Below are 16461 nucleotides of genomic sequence, written 5' to 3' on the forward strand. Positions count from 1 at the left end.
ACACACACACACACACACACACACACACACACACACACACACACAGACAAACCTGTGCAATAACTGTGTAATAAACTGTGCAATATCTTGTAACAACACTGTAATAAGTTGGTCTAACTCATCCCTTATTAGCCGTACCCATACCGTTGTATAAATATTATTGTTATTCATATTCACATTAATAATTGATAATGTAGAGAAATGTCCTATTCAATTCATATTAATATTTATAACAACATTTTGTACATTCTCCATATTATGTTGTATTTCTTAATTCTTTTTTTTTTATGCCACTCATCTGTCTGCGCTACAATCCACCAACTACTGTGACTAATTTCTTGTAAATGCACTAAATGTCCCATTGAACCGATTGTGATTCTGATTGTCTCCGTTCCATAAAGCCTGAGATTCAACCCCTTCGGTTTCACTGACTTTTCGTGGACTTAAGACGCTCCGGGGTTGGACTCATTAAAGAGCAGAGATGAGATAAAGCTCTATCAACCCCTGCGGGGGGGAACTCAGGTGTCACAGCAGCAAAAAAAAAACCCCAAAAAACAAGTCAAGTTCAAGTCAAGAAAGGGATAAGAAGTACGACGGAGATAAAAAATACAAATATTTATTAAATAGCTATTAAATATTCCGTATGTCCGACGGAAGGCCGAATGGCTGGACCTCAGCGGTGCGTGGGTGTTTGTGGGAGTTTACCTGGATGCTCAGAGCGTCCTCCGCTGTCTTCCACCTCTAGTGCGCTGGTTCATCGCGGCCACGGGACTCACGCCGCCGACCAAACATCTGAAAGTTCAACAAACGTGGGGGACAACGTGAGCCGCATGCTCTGACACGTACACTTAGAACAGCGCCGGTTATTATGGCCGACTAATGGTAAGTGACGCACGACTCGCCAACGGGTCGTTCATGGAGAACACAATCTTTCAAATGACTCTGAAGTCTGGAGTCCCCTCGGCAAAAAGGAGGGAATCTTCCACTCGTGAACTAAAAATAAATACGGAGGATTAAATCAAAGTCCGAGGGATAGATAAAGATCCAAAAAGATGAGGTCATTTAGCATACTTCATATTGAACGTGACCCATTTCGCTCGTTGAGTTCCACCAAAATAAACAATTTTGACAGCATCCAGTGATTCTCGTGAGAATTTCATTCACAACTCGGAGCCGAGCCGACTCTTCCGACTCGGGTTCATTGTTCAGGAAGTCCTCCCTCTCACTTGTGCCGGTGATGTGAAACTTGAGCTCCTTCTGTTCATTCCAACTCCGGTAGCAAACAAGCCCAAGTACGTTCACGGAGCATATTTTAAATATTGGGAGATCCCGTTTTTTATTAGTGAAACTCACTTGCGTGAGGACAGTGATGTGGATTTAGGATGCAGGGCGTAATGTCGGTTTGGGGGGCGGGGGGGGCTTGTTCCATTACATAAGGAAACGGAGCAAAACGAAACAACCTACTCTCGATTACACAGTCGGCGGCGCCGTCGGAGAGGGAGCGGTTGGCGGGAGCGGTCGGCGGGCGCAGAGCCGCGATTCTTTAAAGTCATATTGTTGTGTTCACAGTGATGTATCAAGGGGGACAACTCTCTTCTTTTCCCAGGAAGGTGGGGGTCCCGACCGCCGTGTTCACCCATCATTTATGCCCCTGCATAAAACTCCATGAAAACCACATACAACTGGAGGATTCCCTTTGGCTTCGAGGACACTTCAGTGCACAGTGCAATTAAGGTCAAAAACCATATTCACTGAATGCAGTCGTCTTTCTCTTCCCCACAGCTCTCTGATCCCCTTTTCTCACAGCTGCACCCTCAAACAATGTCGTTTCGGATCTTTTAGTCCTCCCCCCTTTGCCGATGCCACAGAGGTTCCCAGTCTTCCTCCAACATTTTTTCCCACCGTCTGCATCAGCGGCCACATTAACTGGTGCTGATAGCCTAAAATAAAACGACATACCGAAAGGCGCAGCGCGGCCAAGCGGTGCCCCCCCCCCCCCCTAATTTTCCCAAAGCCAAAAACGATGACAGGCCATCCCATAAGCGTCGTCTTATCTCCTCTCCCCATCGCGGCCTTCCCGTCTACCGTCTCGCCTTCTTCTCTCAACTGTAAAGCGGGGTGCTTTTCAAACCGCCGCGCCGGGGAATAAACTCCGACTCCGCTTTTTTTCAAAAAGGAAGAATGGAGACTAGACTTTGTGTTGCAAGATCAAAGACGCCAGACGGCACCGGTTCATCCGCGAGCCAGAGCAGAATACGTTTCGCACCGAAAGTGAAGACGAATGAGTCGCGGTGAAAGGTCTTCGACACTTTCCGACGAGTCACCCGGCAACGTGCGTCGTTCCATTTTCTGACTCTGACTCCACTCGACTCCGTCGGGTTTGTTGCGCGGCGAGCGAGGGCCAGGGGAGCCGGCTGTCAATGGAATTCCCCACGGGAATCATTTCGTTCGGTCGAGATGGTTTATTTTGGTGGAATGCAAACAGCAGATCAGTCAAATTCCAAATGAATTGTGTGAAACGCCGCGGTTTTCTGTTTCCCCCCTGGGACTTTCGTCTCGTCCTCAGCGCTTATTTTCAGTTTGTGAGTCAAAGTTGAACCCGCCCGCCCAATTCTGTCCCGGAGTGACGACACCCAGGTCATTTAAACGATTTGTTCACAACGAACGAACCGTTCCCGAGTCTGGCGTCACTATTAGTGGGTCACAATAATAAGCGCAGCTCTACATGTTTCTGACGGTTCTGAGCGGTTAACAGACGAAAGACGCTCTTCGTTACTGTGGCGGACGACAGCGCGGTTCCCCTTCCCGCGCGGTTCCCCTTCCCGCGGCCGCTCATCGGGCCGACTCGAGGCAGTGCGGCGATTGGGCCTGGCTCGACACAGATCGCTTTCTTAATTAATGTTTGTCCGTCTTGCAGAGGGGATCGGCGCACGGCAAAGGGAACCGTGCTGTTGTCCGCAGCCGGTGCTTGACCACGGCCCTTTGTCCGCCACAGTTATTTACAAGTGCGTTGGTACATTCATGTATTATTTGAGAAGCTGATATTATGCCGGCAAGTGGCCTCTTTGTGCCTCTATTGACTTAGCGGTGAACCATAATAACCCCTTATCAGCCCTAGTCCAGGGGTTTAAATGGAAATCAGCTTGCTACGACTTGACGCCGTCGACAAACACCGCGGCAGTCACGGCCACTGAACGCCGCTATGGTGCCGTGGGATTCATTAATTGAAAAAAATAATAATAATAAGTACGCCACGCATGGCGGAAAAAGAGGTCGGGAAACACTGCCCTTAAAGTGATCAAAAAACAAAAAAAAAAAAAAAAAGAAAAGAAAAAAGGGAAAATCGTCGGCGGGGCTGGTTCTGATGTTCGAGGACTGCGCTGCCTCCGTGACAGTCCAGATGTGGCCAATAAAGAGGTCTATTATGCCGCGGCCACACCGCCGCCCGGCGCCGACAGCTGCGGCGCCCGAGACAAACGGGTCGCTTCAGACGCTTCATCATAAACATGGGGGCCGTGCCAGCTTCCCAGAGCTCCTGCCGCTCTCTCACGGGGCCGACGGGGGGCGGGGGGGGCCATTAACGTCAGTGTGTCAGCCCAGCAGGGGGGCGGGGGTATGCAGCGTAGATTGACGGATCGCTCGATTGGGTCTGTCGCGACCGATAGAACCCCAAGGATGCCCAGGTGGATCGTGTATTTGATAATTCCTTCTGATCCGGGCGATCTTATACCTGTTTTATTATGTTGATTTGGTAAAAAAAAAATAAAATAAATAAAGATAGATCAAGACAAGATACGGTTATTATTAAGCATTCATACATCTGCTCCGGTAAGCTCGCTTGCGGTCAATTTGTTTCTGGACTCGATTGGCCAGGAGCGTAGCGGAGATATTTCATTATGCAAAGCCGGTAACTCCATCCTATAATGAGCATTTATTAATACCGCCGCATCCACCTATCACCTCCTGGAAACTGCATCATTCCAGTGCTGCACTTTTTTTGCGCCGGGCTTCCCCGTGTTTTAATGCAACGGGGTTTTTTTCCTAACGTGCTCTGAGCTGCGCCACGCTGCTATCGAGGAAATAACAACAAAGGCAGATTTTGTCAAAAAAATCAATCGGAAAAGACTTGGACGAGCAAAACGCAGCGTAATCAGCAACAGGCCCGGTTCTCCACTGCAAAGACGGGGGTATTATTGTATGATTGTATGACTGGATTATTATGTATTGGATTATTATTTATTTCAACACGTATAACGCGGTTTTTGACTACTGTGTAGATTTGATGTCATGTTAACACGGGGACTGGCGACGCACAGTTTTCCGAGTTCCCGCGGAACGCAGCACCGCTCCCTGCTGCCTCTCGACCCGACGCAAACTCCGAGCGCTTTCTCGCCCACGTCGGTGCATTCGACGGGGCGCTGCATGGGAAAGGGGGGCAGGCGGGAGGGGGGGTTCTCATGGGCGACATATAGTATTAAGCGATCCCTCACATTATGGGAGGTCTGCTCATTCAAATTTTATGAGTTGAAATATTGCTTCTGCGAAGGCGGCTTTAAAGCGCAGTGTCGCTGTCCAAACCACAATTGTCACATATCCTTTTACACACTCGCCGTCCATTTCACCCAGCTTGCACTGCATCGTTTGCTCTTGCTACCTCCGCTTAGGGAATGGGGCAACGGACTCGTCATCAGAGGTTAAGGGAGGCCAAAAAAACATTGAATAAACCACTTTTATGTACGGTTATATGGGGTTGCCTAGATATAAACTCTATGTGCAGCGCGGCCTCCCGGACCCTTTCAAAGTCCTTTCTATCGGTATGAAAAATGGGACAGCAAAACACAACGTTTTACGACATAATCATTATTATTTTTTATAATTCTATTATCCATGTGCTTTCTTATGGGAAACACAACAACATACCACAGCGGCTCAGTCAGCGTGACTCCAGTGACCCACCGAAAGCATCGGTGAGAGGTCACCCGCTGCTTTCCGAAGAGACAATTTGAAGCCTCGAGTTTGGATCGAAGCCTCGCCAACATCTCATCTTTACAGAACGGTAGTTTTCAAAATCACAACCAGGACAACCATTAGAAGAAGTACGCTTAGGCGTTGAGACCCTAACATCTGTAATGAAAAATGCATTGACTTTTCATTCCGGGCGAGAAGTTCCTTCTTTTTCCATTGACTTCCACGCGGTCAGAGGATTTCTGGATCCAGCATCTAGTGGCCATTAGCTGAGCCGCTCGGTGCATTCAAGAAGACCCCGGCAGAGCTCTGGTGGAGTTGCATGCAGTCGTAGCTTTTTTCTCATGCAGCAAAGGAGGGAATAAAGTGCTTTAGAGGGGAGGGGTGACTAGTAGAGCGGAGCAGTTGATTGTACGCCAAAGTTTCCTGACTCACGTGTTGCCTCAGGCGGCACCATAGAACTAATGTACACAATGGTTCTGCTCCCACACCTTGGACTAACGCACACACCCTCCCAGGCAGAGATGGAAATGCTTAGAGGAGGGAAGTCAGATTAAACTTATCTAACCATTTGGCAGAAGAGCGCATTAGTATTCATGTCCTGAAATCTAAAATAAACATGTAAGGATTTGGAATTCAAAAGAGCAAAAAATGTAAACCGGTACTCAAACAAAAACCGACTCACATGAATTAATTAAATGATGCCGGGGTGTGGTCGACACGAACAAATAAAAGCCTGCCTCAAATAAAGACCGGGGTAAAAACCAAGGATGGATAGACTCCCGGTGTCTGTTATATAATGCGCATGCCAGTTGAGCAAAATGTACATTTGCATTTGCACAATACACTCATGCTGTTTTCAGCACTTTGTTGTTCTGGATTACTCGTTGTGTTAAACATAACCCTAACTCAGAGAATTGGAGTGGAGTTTTATTCTCCCCCCGTGCCTGTTTCTGTGCCTGTTTTCCTGCATTTTTATTTGAGATCTATTTGTTTTCGTTAGCTTCTACTAACGAACATTTTAAACCCAGCGAAGGGACGCTCCGCCTCCGACCAGGACAGCGGATCGCGTAACGGAGAGGGAGCGATCGCCGGTTCACTGTGCGCCCCGGGGCCGTTACATGCTGACGAACGACAGAGAAATCTCTTAAAATAAAAACAGTGTGTTAAAATAAAAACAGTGTGTTTTTACTTTAGATGTATTTATTCAGAGAAGCCCGGCACCCGGACCGAAGTTTGATTCAAAGTTCAAAGAGAGAGGTTTGGTTTGGTTTTAAGATATAAAAGCCTGCCTCTAATAAAAGCCTGGTGCCCTCTGCAGTTGAGCTAAATAAAAGCCCCGATCACTATTTGAGGAAATACGGTAGCTTCTGTCTATTATCCACCCAATTTACAATTCAAAGCAGTTTGGACCTCGACCAAAATGATCTGCGCTGAGTTGTTCGAGGAGGAGAGCGCGTTAGTTCTTTATATAAATGACGCTTGTAATCTAAACGCCGTTCCTTCTCTGCCTTCTTCACATCTCATGTCTTCTCATGCCTGTTCCACTCTCACGCTCCTTGTTCACCCACCCGCAACTTATATTAAAATGGCCAAACACTGAAGTCTGGTGGAGGCGCGGCAACCGTATGTAAATAAATGATAAGGCCAAATGTGTAAAAATGCGGCTCTTAATGACTCGCCGAGAGTGACATAAGATATTTATTTATCAGTGGGAGCATCAAAAGTACTGTCTGAATAGGTGCCCAGCTGACGCACTTTGGAAAAACCTCTTCCAACAGAAGCTTAGCGATGGGAGCCATCAAAATAATTGCATAAATAAATCAACACAATGCATCACTAATACAGTTTGCGCTGCTCGCCACATGAATGTTTTCAAAGCCTGTGGAGAGGTTTCTTTTCCCTCTCCCTGCAGTAATTGGGCTGTAAACCAGACGTGAGCTCTTTGATCTCGTTGAATTCTTGGCCGTCTGGCGCTTTAAATGCGGCAGTCCGAACGCTCCTAGTTATTTACAAGTGCTTTTGAACATTCATGTATTATTTGCGAAGCTGATATTGTGGTGGGCAGTGGCCTCTTTGTGCCTCTATTGGCTTAGCAATGAACCATAACCCATTATCAGCCCTAATCCAGGGGTTTAAATGGAAATCGGCTTACTACGACTTGACACCGCTGACAAACAACGCCGCAGCTCAGAGGTTCCAGGGCAGTAAATGCATGCGGACTCACGTCAGCAAAATTGCCTCGTCCGCTTAAATAATGAATATTTGGGACACTGGAGGATCAACGCAGCTCGCGCATTCGGCCCCGTTTGCCGTGCCTCGCATGTTTTGTATTCTTTTTAAAACTCCTGCGGCAACATCTGGTCCGCCACGGCGCGCTGGAACACCGGTGGCCCGGGTCGCGGCCCCGGTCCTCCCAATCAGTGTGGGAGCAGATCACTGCGCCCATACATCCTGCTAATGTTGATTCATCACGGCTCAGGACTCATACTGTAGCCATGTGCCACGAGAACTGCAAATAAGACTAAACAGACCAAGTAAATAGACGCCCCGCCGCGCACACCAGATCATCTAATCCCTTCTTTCCTACTCCCGCTCCACACACACACACACACACACACACACACACACACACACACACACACACACACACACACACACACCAGAAGACCAGCCTTTCAGACATTAATGGCTGTCACCACACGAGAAACATTGAGGCAACGCAGGAGCTCTGCTTTACTGGGGCGGGCGTCCTCCGGCGCTCGCCGTGCACTGCATCTGACCCGGCCCTGTATGATAACGCTAATGACAATATGATATTTTTCCAATAATGCTGGGCGACGTACAGTAATAACCCAACTCATTAGGCCAAAACCCCAGGGTTTTCATTATGAGCTGTCACGCTGGCTGTTTTGAACAGGAGGCGCAACATTGGCCGCTCGCTCTGTGGCAAATCAATTTCATTCAAACTGTGGCGGCGGAAGGCTGTTCATTCATAACGAGCGTCTTCGGCCGACGGCGGGCTCGGTCGCCGTGCGCCCGAGGTGAGTAATGTGAGGACGTCGCGAGGCTACAAGTGCGACACAGAAGCCGATCTGCAGGTAACACCCGTACGCGTGCGGTAGGACAGCTCGCCTGAAGGAGCCGGTCGCCTGCCCAAGCAAACAGGGTTTAAACAATTACAGCATCCTTAAATGGGAACCACCCATTGCCGCGGTCAGCTGCTTTTTTCCTGCCTGCGCACACACCTGGACGTTTGCCAGATCAGGCAAAAAGGACATTTAGGGCGGGCGTGGCGTGCCCTCACACAGGAGTACACACAATGCAAGTACTTCTGGGTAATTCCACGGCACGGTCGTCAACGCTGAGTGGTGGTTACAGGGATTTGCATAATCCAGACTGGCGGGACCCACCCGTAGCCCCGGTGCAGCCGGAAGGTTGTCTTCCAAACTTCAGAGCCTGATTCCTCAGAACTTCAGTTTCCAAAAGATTAATCTTTCATGGTCGTGGCTTCCAAAATATTTGCTTGAGTCCCACAAGTGATACCTTGTTTTGAAGCTCTGATTCCACTCTTGCATATTATGTGAACAAAAAAAAAACGACAACCCAGAAATGTCAAATTTCACATAATGAGTGCGGCAGTGGGGAGTGGTTTTGGCGCCATCTGCAGGTGGGGAGAGCCAGACCTGGCAACCGGAAGGGGTGCAGCTGCAGGAGATTGAGGTCATTGACAGAGTATTTAAAAGCTGCTGTGTTTTCACCTCGGGCTGTGACAGTAACCGCATTACCGCAACACCGCTGTTCCAGTATGTGGCGTCACCGCGGTATTGAGCTCATTACCGTCATCACCGCAAATTATATATATATATATATATATATATATAAATCATTGTTTGGTCATCATCATTCACTCCTCCATCCTATGTTCAAGGGCTTCTGCAGAAACCTTTGAGCTGCTCCATCAAACACGTGGGAGATTTATGTTGTGCGGGCGATTGTCATTGATTATTTCTCGGGCCGTATACGACTCAAGAATTGTCAGTCGAATGGCAGTCGGCTGCTCGACACGGATATGAAGGGCGCGCGGCTCTACGTGACCGGGGCGCACAGAGCTGGGTCCGCGTTAGGGGTGCAACGGATCAGAAAACCCAGGGTTCGGATCGTACCACGGTTTTGAGTCAGGGATCGTGATCATTTTTCGGATCAGCAAAAAGAAAAACAAAATCTAACTTGGCTTTCCATTCATTCTGCAAAACACTTAAAAGTAAGGAACTTTTGCCCGTGGTCTTAAATGAAAACACCATTCAAGATGTCCATATAATAAGAGGCGCACATGATGCCTTCTTCCTTTAGAGACGGTAGTGAATGAAAAAATATGATTAGATCTGCCCCCAGGAGCTGAATTTAATTAAATTTAAATTTCATACAGTCACAGCCCTTTTTTCACCTCACGCCCTCTCTCCTGACGGCGAGGCTGGGCTCCCGCTCCGGACGGCATACTGCGGTGCTTACTTAAACGTTTTTCATAAATGGCTGCCTGTAAAGGCTGTTTTTTTTTTTTTATACCTGCAGCCTGGTCCATCTCTGCCCCACAACTGACAAGAGACTTGTCACTCCAGACTCCAATAACATACAGGCATTGGAGGGTTTGTGGGTTTAAATGAAGGTGTGTGTTAACAGTGCGCACTCAATGATATTCCACAAACTACCAGTGGGCGATGATATCGAGGTTCAGGATCAGTATTTACAGGCGTTAAATTATTGTTGAAGTTATCAAATTTTCTGACAGATCCAGCATCTGTCCACGCACGGATCTTCAGCTTCTTCCGCCTTCGATTTTGCGCTTTTACAACTGGACTTCGGTCGAGGGGGCAATTCTAATATTCGGCTGTCAAACAGCGTCGGTTGATCGGACGCAGACACCGCGAGAAACGCAAATACTAAACGCGCATTCGCCGCCACAAGGGGCAGCGGGCACCGCCGCTATTGATTCCAGGTCATTGTCTTTCAAAGCACAGTTCGAGCTCGCTGCAGCGTCCCCTCCAGCAACAGCACCGTGCACTGATTACGTACGTACACCTGTGCACACACGCATCCTACCAGGAAAATGGGACGCAACCACAGAAAGCAAAAGAGAGGCAGAGGATGGGGGGGGGGGGAGAGAGTGAAAGAGAGAGACTAATGCGACAAAAGTAAGCAGGGAGGGAGTGAAGGAGAAAGTGGCCATTGTGGATGTGGCCAATGGAGCCATTAACAACCGACGCCCATCCCATTAGCATCCCATTATTTCCCGCCTCCGCCGACCACTTCTCGACGATGCACCACCCTCTGCCCCGACGGACGGCGGGGCGGTCAGGGATAGAAAGTTGGCGATGAAAATGTCGCCAAGTGTTTCTCACCTCCTCAGCCGGCCGCGAACCGCAAACGGACGAGCCGAGAGATCGACTGCGAATCAGTGGATGCGACACCATCTGAAATCATCAATTCATTCGCGTCATTTGAATTTTACGACCGATCCCACGTCCTACGACAGGTGCAGCGGTGGTACTAAGTCGCACGCAGTCACCAACGACCCATGGCCTTCTGTACTCAGGTGGAGCACAGTCATGAATCATACATGACAACAACACTATCCAACTCCACACACGATCCTCGGCACCGGTGCCGCTGCTGCTGTACCAACAGGGTGCAGTCATTCAGTCCAGCGTCTTTGTATCGACTGTACCGGACGACATTGATTCACTTCTTGTGTGTCTGTAATTCCTCTGTGAGGGACATCGCCTACGGGGAATAGCTTCGGCCCATTAGCCGACAATGGGGAGCCTATCAGAGGAGTGAAGCGCTGAAGGGATCTGTTCTGATGGTACATTGTTGTCACGTGTTGTACGACGTACAGAAAACGCTCTCCGACTCTTCGCCAGGCAAGTGTGTGTGTGTGTGTGTGTGTGCGCATGCGTGTGTGCGTGTGTGTGTGCGCGAGTGTGTGCTCTAGTATTTCTATCTACCTGGCAACCAGACAGTACAAAACACACACGTCAGCAAAAGTGTCTTGCAAAACTTCCCAACCTTTCTTCTGCCACGACGCACTTTTCACAATAAAATAATCCCACCGCACCACACCACCATCGTGTTAACCACTAAAAAACGCCAGAGACACAAACTGTGTTTATTATCACACCCTATTAACGGTTAGTGATGCAAGATTTGCGAACGATTCGTTCCGCAGGGCTGAAATCCTGTTGCATTTGCTCAGATTTCTTTTACAATTTTTCTTCGTGGCATTTTTTTCGGGCTAAAATTGTCAATATGGCACCGGTTCCTATATGATCGGTATCTAATGGACCAAATCGCCACGCAGATTTCAGTGCCACTTAAAATCCGGAGCTGTCGATTTAAATGTTCGCCCTCTTGAGCATCAGAAATCGTCATCTCGATATGAACATGGGCACATTGCAAAATACTGAAACGCGGTGAATAAGAAAAGACATTTTATTTACACGCGACATGCACAGTAAGCTAGAATTTAAATGTTGACGTTCCTTACTCACCGCCACGTCAGACAAATACATATTCCGTGTTTGTGCCCTCACACATGGTGTTCGACTGAGACTCCAGAGCAACCGGTCTGAATCGTAATACGCACCTAACACAAGTAAACCGGACTCCCTGTATTCTTGCTGCAGCTACAGTATATTTATTATTATTGAGGAAAGTCCAAGGCAAAAAAAAAGGCCAAGGCATTTGGCCGTATTCATATCGAATGTGACAGATTTAATCATTGCATTCTGCCAAGATAAATCATTTTGACAGAACGAAACGATTAATACCGTCATTCAAATCAGAGCCCAACCGACTCGTCACGGCTCTCGTCCTCATGGGATCAAACCCACCAAATCGAATGAACAAAGAGAGTCTGAGAGAATTGGAGGGATCCTTTCACCGAGCCATCCGTGTGCAGCCGAATCTCCAAAAGAGAGAGAAACCTTTCCATCCCTAGTGTGCGCTGGTGTTTCTATCCATGTAGCAATCGCATAGTGTGAAACCCCTGCATTACAATGAACCACACACGCTCCGGTATCTGTTTTCTGGCGTCAGCAATCTGCATCGAAGTCCAAGTTGAGCTGAGTTGACACCAGAAGAAGTGCAGAGCTGGTGTCCTACCACTCTCCCTCCCTCCCTCCCTCCCTCCCGCCCAAGTTCTGTTCTTCATCTCGCCAGTTTCTCCGCCCGCCGCAGAAACACGTGTTCCAAACCACAACTTCCTGTCGTACACGCGCGCCGATTGGCCCACAGGGTACATACCCCCGACACTCCCACTGGAAAGTGCTCGCTGAGGTTCCTGGCACCGGCTGCCGGCTTCACTGACTTGGCAATTAGAGGTTTGCGTCTCTCCCTGATGGACCCGACACAAATACACACATGCGAGCGCACACGAGCAACGCAAAAGCAACACACTCAGACGTCATCCGGGCTGGGGCGGCGAGGTGAGACAGAAAGTGACTCACCCCCCCCCCCCCTCCAGCGCAGCTTTTCAACGACACAATCGCGCCCAAGTCCATGTGGACATTTCATTTGTTTATACAAGTCTTAGACGCCGCTTTTGTCGCGCCGCGCATGAGCCATTTTACTATCGGATCTCGGCACTTAACGAATGAGAACCGATGGGACTCAATCTGGAGGCGCTCATTCACAAAAACAGGCTCATTGGACCCTCAGGTTTGCACGCAAACGGTTCCGCACACACGGGAGCATTAATATATGGACGTTTGTTGCTTGTTTCTTTGCTTGGGAACGTGTTGGAAGGCACCGTGCCGCTGATTTCGCCGTACCTCCAAAGCTGCACCGTGATTAATGATGTGGGTTTTCCTGTCTTTTCACCGCGGCACACTTTCAGCAGGTGAACCAGCGGATCGAACCATCTTTCCGTGGGAAGGAAGGCGGCAACGGTAATGAGGAGCCAGACGACGGCCGACACTCTTCGCACGGTGTCCCTATTTTTGGCGGGTCACATTTTGGTCAAGTTGGACCAAAACACACGGTGCATCGTTTAAGCGATTGCCGAGGAAACCCAATCGCTAAAATGTAATTGAACTTTTTGTTTCATTTGTTTTCAAGTTATCAGTGACTTCATTGGTCGTTTGACCCCAAAAAAGTATGCGATCTTGTTGGCTGCTTATGATTCCAACTGACACGATAAACATCTTTTAGGGTAGCTGCCGCGGGCGACTCCATCCACTGGCTGCGCTCCACCCACGCGGCATAACAGTCAGTTGCAATCAGTCCAGGAGGACAACACACCCGCTCCAAAGCCGACGCATTCTGTAAACGCTTTCGGTGCCAAAGGCCTTCGTTGTTTCCCTGTTTTTTTTCTCGATTCCTTGTGGGGGGTGGGGCGGGGGGGGGGGGGGGGGGGGGGGGCACTAATGGCCCCCGCGCTTCAAGAGCCATTTGACGGAGGTTAAAGTTTAAGGCCATAATGCACTAAGCGGAATTCCAGGCTCAGCTGCCAGGTAATGACCCCGGCAAACCCTTCTTTCCGAGCAAGAGCCGCTCCAGAGGCGGTAATCTGTCTCCCTGGGGTCAGGGTGGGTGGGGGCAGGTATCGATGGCGGTAATTAAACGGAGGAGGAAGCAAGTGTTTAGAGCGAGGGATGGAAGACGAGGGCGCGGGAGGCATGGAGGGAGGGGGAGGCAGCACGACGGTCGAAGGAGGGGCGGAGGGGGGGGCTCTCTTACAGTAGTTCATCACTTGTCCAATTAGTAAAGCACGGTTATGTTTTAGGGCGGGCCCGCTGGACTGGCGGCCTCCCGGCCAAGCGTGGCCTCCGGGTTAATGCAGACTGAAAAATAAGAAACCGAGATAGAATACTGTCGGGAAATGTATTTGTTCATTTTTTTTTGTCCTCAGTTTTTGGGGGATTTCTTTATTTTCGACCATCTCACGGCAGGCACGGCCGCAGGGGCAATCATCCCGATGGGCTCGGTTGAGATTTACCCCCAAATAACTGGATCACTTTAAGTTGTTTTTTTTGTGTTAACTGATAAAGATAGTAAAGATGATAAAGGGGGTTTAGCATCTTCTTACCTTTTTTCTTTTTTCTTTAAATTTGTTGTAAAAGTGTTTTTTTACCCCCATTTGTCGGGCCCCTGAGTTCAAAATCTGGCCCAATACAGAATGTTGTCGAAAAACCGCGTTTTCGGGGGTAAAAATTACACAGGTCTGATTTTTGCAGTCATATGAAAGTTATTATTGAACCACAGCGATCTCTTAGGTCTCACTTGGTTTTCGGTAATGTGCATTTTTAAGAGAGCTGGCAAAAGAAGAGGGACATAAAAAAACATGAAAGGTGCAGATAAACAACCTAAAACGGCAACAAAAAAAAAAAAAAATCCAATTACAGTTTATCGCATGCAGGACTACCTTTGCCAAGTCAAAATTCAATTATGACCGCTACTGAAGTGGTGGCAGACAGTGCAGGAGGTTACCAGGCCAAGTCTAAATGGATCTCTGCTAAAGAAAGAAAGCCCGGTTAGGGTTTGGAAACGTGGACGTTGTTTAATTCCAGGCACCTGGAAAAACACAGGCTTCGCCCATCTTGTGCCCCCGAAAAAAAAACAAAAAAACATATTTCACCCCAAGCACTCATCTGGACGCACAGAGCCGTAAATCCACATTTACTGCTGCGAGTTGCACCCCTTTCAAGGCCGTTTCGGCAACTTTCTGAGGAGCTCTTCTGTTTCTGGAAACGCACACAAGCCCTGGCAAGGATGATCCAAACTGGTCTGAGGCCAGGCAGACAAGAAAGAGAGGAGGGAGGGGGAGAGAGAGAGAGCGAGAGAGAGCGAGAGAGTTAAATTTGAAGTTACCCATTTATATGTATATTTTTTTATTTTTTTTACACATTTCTTTCTGCATTTTTAGCATTTTCCCCATTTGTATTTATAAACCGTATATCCTCAATTATAAACCAGTAGTCAAATAAAAACCGGGCCTCTAATGACTTGGGCCCTCGCCATTTTTGCATGGAATTTGATTAATGAGCGACTGCAGGTTTGGAGTGAATAAAACACACAGCGCATCCATTCAACCCCGATTATAATATTATTTATCATTTGGGCGAGTCTCCTTTCAAGCCCTGGGTTCTGCGTCCCGGAGCAGCGCCGCACAGCGGCGGGGGCTCCCGCGGCAAACAGCGATTCGCAGTTAAAACTTCCCCCTCGACTCCGTTTTCCGGAGCTCCGCACGTCGAAGAACGAGTGTTTTGACTCTTGTTTCACTGCTACATCCCCGGCTGTGGCGCAGGCAGGTACGGAGGCTGGAACTGAATCGTGGATCGAGGGCCCTCCGTATTGAGCCGCTGTTTCCGAGAGTGCGGAATAAAAGAGTAAAAGAAGAGAACCGCTCGCATGCTGCGTGTCCCCAACCCAACACCCCACGGCACCACGCCACCGTCCGGTCACCGTCCCAAACACATCCAACCCTGACTCTCAAACGATTTGGTCGTGCCGAACAGATATTTCACATGAGTCAATTGACTTTGCAAAGTCAAGCCGAAAATGATCACTTGGGACTCATTCAAAGTCCAAGGCAAAATAAAAGATTTCTGTATATTCGGCGTAACTTTCACCCCAAGCACTCATCTGGACGCACAGAGCCATAAATCCACATTTACTGCTGCGAGTTGCACCCCTTTCAAGGCCGTTTCGGCAACGTTCTGAGGAGCTCTTCTGTTTCTGGAAACGCACACAAGCCCTGGCAAGGATGATCCAAACTGGTCTGAGACCAGGCAGACAAGAAAGAGAGGAGGGAGGGGGAGAGAGAGAGAGCGAGAGAGACCGAGAGAGTTAAATTTGAAGTTACCCATTTATATGTATATTTTTTTATTTTTTTTACACATTTCTTTCTGCATTTTTTGCATTTTCCCCATTTGTATTTATAAACCGTATATCCTCAATTATAAACCAGTAGTCAAATAAAAACCGGGCCTCTAATGAATGCCGGGGGCGTGGTCTACACGAACAAATAAAAGCCTGCCTCAAATACAGACTGGGGGAAAACTTATCACAGCGATCTTTCTTCCAAACAGAGCAAATAACACAGTGTGTTTTTATTATAGATGTATTTAATTTACTGTTTCCTGCTGCTGTGGAGCAGATTGCAGATCGCTTCTTTGGGCACAGGCCCCGCTCTCGCTCTGCAGCACTCCAAGCCGGAAGCGGTGTGTGAGTTTTAGAGTAGCTACTCGCTTTCTCTTTTTCACCATACATTTGTGAAAAATAAATAAATTAATTAATTAATTAATTAATTTAACGATAATGTTGAAAATTGTCTGATTATTTTACCCACTCATTTGTAATCATGTGTCCCACCACAGCAAAACTTGCCATCTCGCGCATTTCTAAAATGGCCAGGAGCAGCCAAATAAGTTGAACCAACCTTTCCTGATGGAAAATTAGATTTTTCCAGTTTCGTGTTCCTCTGTGTTTTGTTTTTTT

General features: G+C 48.2%; 1 long non-coding RNA gene across 1 annotated transcript in view; it reads right to left on the reverse strand.

Moving 5' to 3' along the window:
- LOC307246038 overlaps positions 1-16461 on the reverse strand; it is a 56118-nt gene that overhangs the window by 21973 nt on the left and 17684 nt on the right. The window contains exon 2 of the long non-coding RNA XR_013844691.1: positions 706-792. This is a non-coding gene — a long non-coding RNA (uncharacterized lncRNA). The remainder of the gene's footprint in view (positions 1-705; positions 793-16461) is intronic.

The sequence above is a fragment of the Zeus faber genome (genome assembly GCF_960531495.2).
Source record: "Zeus faber genome assembly, chromosome: 20".
NCBI lineage: Eukaryota > Metazoa > Chordata > Actinopteri > Zeiformes > Zeidae > Zeus > Zeus faber.